The sequence below is a fragment of the Dasypus novemcinctus genome, chromosome 4 (genome assembly GCF_030445035.2).
Source record: "Dasypus novemcinctus isolate mDasNov1 chromosome 4, mDasNov1.1.hap2, whole genome shotgun sequence".
Lineage (NCBI taxonomy): Eukaryota > Metazoa > Chordata > Mammalia > Cingulata > Dasypodidae > Dasypus > Dasypus novemcinctus.
In genome coordinates, this window is record NC_080676.1 from 122,601,377 (window position 1) to 122,605,301 (window position 3,925).

Genomic DNA, 3,925 nt, shown 5'->3' on the forward strand with positions numbered 1-3,925 from the left:
TTAATCTATAAAAGAGATTAAGAATAATAGCTGTCAATGAAATTGTTATATAAATACAAATATAAGAAGTAACATGATGAACTAACCATATTACCTATGAACCAGGGGTTCAGAAACACCTTCTCATTGTCCCTAGATCTTAAATTTAGAAGACTAGGGAAAGTGGATATAGTTCAATGGTTGAGCACCTGCCCTTCACGTATGGGGCCCCAGGTTCAATCCCCAGTACCTCCTAAAATAATAATAATAAATAGACTTAGCTCAAGCCTTGCTCTAGCTATTTAAGAAATGTTAGTAGGTATGAAATTAGGAAAATGCTTGACATTCAAAAAATTTTGTATGCTGATTCTAGATACAAGGAAGAGGCCCTTTTATAATTTAAAATTAGCTGACCTATTACTCAGAATAGAATTCTGGGCTGAAAAGAAGATTGGGGCATTATAAATGAAATAGTGAACAGTTGAGAAAATAGACTGAGAATTTGGGGTTTGATGGGTTTATGAGAAAAAAAGTATCTGTCAATTCTCAAAGTTACTTTCAAGTTCAGTAGATTTTTCGGTTGAAAAGTTTAGCTGATCACCACAAATCAATTACAGTTAACTTATTTTTCCCTACTGTTCAAAGATTGGACTTGAACAGCAAGGGGCTTGTTTCTATGAACAGAGGGTATCAGGAACAATTGGAAAAGTTATTCTCTCTGTAGGGAGCATTGACAAATTGAAATAGTGTAAGGAAGAAAAAAACGTAAAAAAAAAAAAAGCTTGGGGAAAATTCTGAACACTTTATTTCAACAAATATCCAATCACTTCCCCAGAATAATTTTAGATGATATTTCAGTAAAGAAATCAATCTGAAATCCCAGCTTTTTCAGTTTCTATATAACTTAATGTAATGTGTATAATAAAGCCCGATTTTTTTTTAGTTTTTTAAATTGAAGTATATCATTCATACAAGAATACACATAAACAATAAGTGTATAGTAAAGGTTGCGAACTTACAAAATAAACATACATAACATCACACAGGGTCTTATACATCACCCCTCCACCAACTCTGCATTAGTGTGAAACATATGTTACAAACTATGCAAGAGCATTGTCAATATATTACTACCAACTATATTCCTTATCTTACATTTGGTGTATTTATACCCAACCCATACTATTTTTTAATGTATTTTTGTTACAGATATTGTGAACTTGCAAAACAATCATACAAATGTGTAGAATTCCCATACAACTCCACACCCTGGTGGAACATTTGTTACAGATTATGAGATAATATCATCAGGCTATTACCACCAATCATGGTCCATAGCATACATTTGGCACACTTTTTCCGTACACCTCCATTATCAACACAGTATAGCTTGGCATTAATGCAAGAATATTATAGTTAACCACAGTCTATAGGTCATACCAAGTGTAGTTTTCTCATGCTTCTCTGTATTCCCATCACCCTGCAATAGTGATGTACATCTTCTCTAGCTCACAGGACTCTCTTGCGTTTGTAACCTTAACCACAGTTCTCAACCGCCTCTGGGTTCACTGTGTTATTCAGTCCCTAGATTATTCTTTAGCTTACTTTCTATTGACATTTACTTCACCAGACTACCTTTTTCAGTCACAATCCCATTTATAAACCAGTTGTTACTATAATGTGTTAAAGCCAGATTTTTAAAACTTATGCCACTGAAAGAAAAGAGATTGTTTGTCAATATAATACTAATGATTGTTGGGCTGATGTGTCAACTTGGTCAGATAATGATGCCCAGTTGCTTGGGGAAGCAAGCACTGCGCTAGTTGTAATGCAAAGGTATTTTATGAACTTTAGTCATCAGTGATTTGTTTGTATGCATGACTGATTACATCTATAATCAAATGAGGAAATGCCTGTCAACAATGAATGATGTCTCATCCACACAGTTAAAAGTCTTAAAAGGAAAGTTGATTTCAACATTCAGAGAGAGAATTCCCATATCTATTTCAGATAGTCAGTGTCTCCTGGGGGACTCATTGAAGATCTTCATTGAAAGTTCCTGGCTTGCAACCTGCTCTGTGGAATTTGGACTTGTGCATCCCCATGGTCACTTGAGATAATTTTATAAAATCTCATACTATTTAAAGATATCTGCTATTGGTTCTGTTTCTCTAGAGAACCCTGACTATATAATCATGATATATGTGATATAATTAGAATTTAAAAATATTACTACAGTGCATTGGATAACATGTTCTTAGCAAAAGATTATAAAGCAAAATATTTAGAACTCAGTTTACTCATTCCTATATTGTTCAAGATGCTGACAATTATTCTCCGAAAATATTATAGTATTATAAAGAAATAATGGTGTTGTGAGGTCTTTGCAAATTAGAAGATGGATCATAAATGCTTATCATCAAAGATTATTATATGTTATGTAAGCACATATATAAGAAAGTTAATATGTGATCCTCTTAAAGTTTTTTGAGGGTATGTTTTTTCATTATTGGAATTTTAAGGCCCTTTGCTCCTTTGTTGTATATGTTTTTCTAATCATTTCATTGGTCAGAATAAGCAGTGTATATGAAAGAAAGTCATCTGCAAACCACTTGTATAACTTTGTCAATACTAATGAAAACCTTTGATATGAGGCTGTAGAGTCCAATTTAGATGAATAATTTGTGTAAAACTATAATTATGTCTATAATGAACAGAGATTATTTTCTTATATTGGTTGATGAAATAAAATTCTGAAAAATCTACTGCTAAGGAAATGAAAAAAAGCAATATTATTTGGATAAATGCTTTGAGAGCACTCTTTGTTGGGTAATTGAAACAAAATAGAAATCACATTCCAAATAAAGTGAAATTTTTTGTTCAAAACATGATTTTTGTCATAAGTAGTATCTTCTGGGAATAAATAAAGAGAAATGTTGGTACCTTATATTATATATTTCATTTTACACAACATTTATATATTTGTATCTAGATACATTTCGCTATGCATCATTTTTTTGAAAATTAATTGGAAACATACAATGAATTGTGAACTTAGATATATTCTCCACATCTTAAGTGAGTATTCTTAAAGGTAACAAGATAATGTTTCAAACAGAATCATTAGTAAAAGTAAAAGTGGAGAAAAAGAAAAGTTGCTCTCAAATGTGATAAATAATTATCTACTGGACATATGTTACAATGTTTCAAGTAAAAATTCTCTGTAGAATAGAACTGATGGGATATTTTCACAGCAAAATGTAACTATAATATACAATTTGAAGGATTTATTTTTACAGCATAGAGAGTTATTGCTAGCAGAATAAAAGAATTGAAACAATTATACTAATGGACTGAATTCACATCTGTCTTATTTCATTGTTACCTTCACTTTCCAACAAAATTTTTCTGTTTTGACAAAATAACATGTTAATTATTAACTGATCAACAAATAAATCAAGTTAAACATAGAGGTGGAGATACATGTATTGTCCATCTGACTTTTTCTTCAATTCTTCTGAGTAGATTTGAATCTAGGGATATGGCCAGAAGAGCCTCTAAATTATAAACAAAACTAAAATATGGTGCTCGCTTCGGCAGCACATATACTAAAAATTGGAACGATACAGAGAAGATTAGCATGGCCCCTGCGCAAGGATGACATGCAAATTCGTGAAGCGTTCCATATTTTTATGCAATCCCAATAAAAATCAACACAGCCTTCTTTAAGGAACTAGAAAAACTAACTATGAAATTTATTTGGAATAGAAAGAGGCCCCGAATAGCCAAAGACATATTGAAAAAGAAAAACGAAATAGGAGGAATCACACTTCCTGACTTCAAAACATACTACAAAGCTACAGTAGTGAAAACAGCATGGTCCTGGCATAAGGAGAGACCCACAGACCAATGGAATCGAATTGAAAGTTCAGATATAGAACCTCAT

General features: G+C 32.1%; 1 non-coding gene across 1 annotated transcript; it reads left to right on the plus strand.

The window, feature by feature from the left end:
- The first annotated feature begins 3,563 nt into the window (after positions 1-3,563).
- On the plus strand, positions 3,564-3,671 carry LOC111765908 (U6 spliceosomal RNA). The gene has a single exon (XR_002798113.2). It is a non-coding gene; the product is annotated as a U6 spliceosomal RNA (small nuclear RNA).
- The last annotated feature ends 254 nt before the right edge of the window (positions 3,672-3,925 follow it).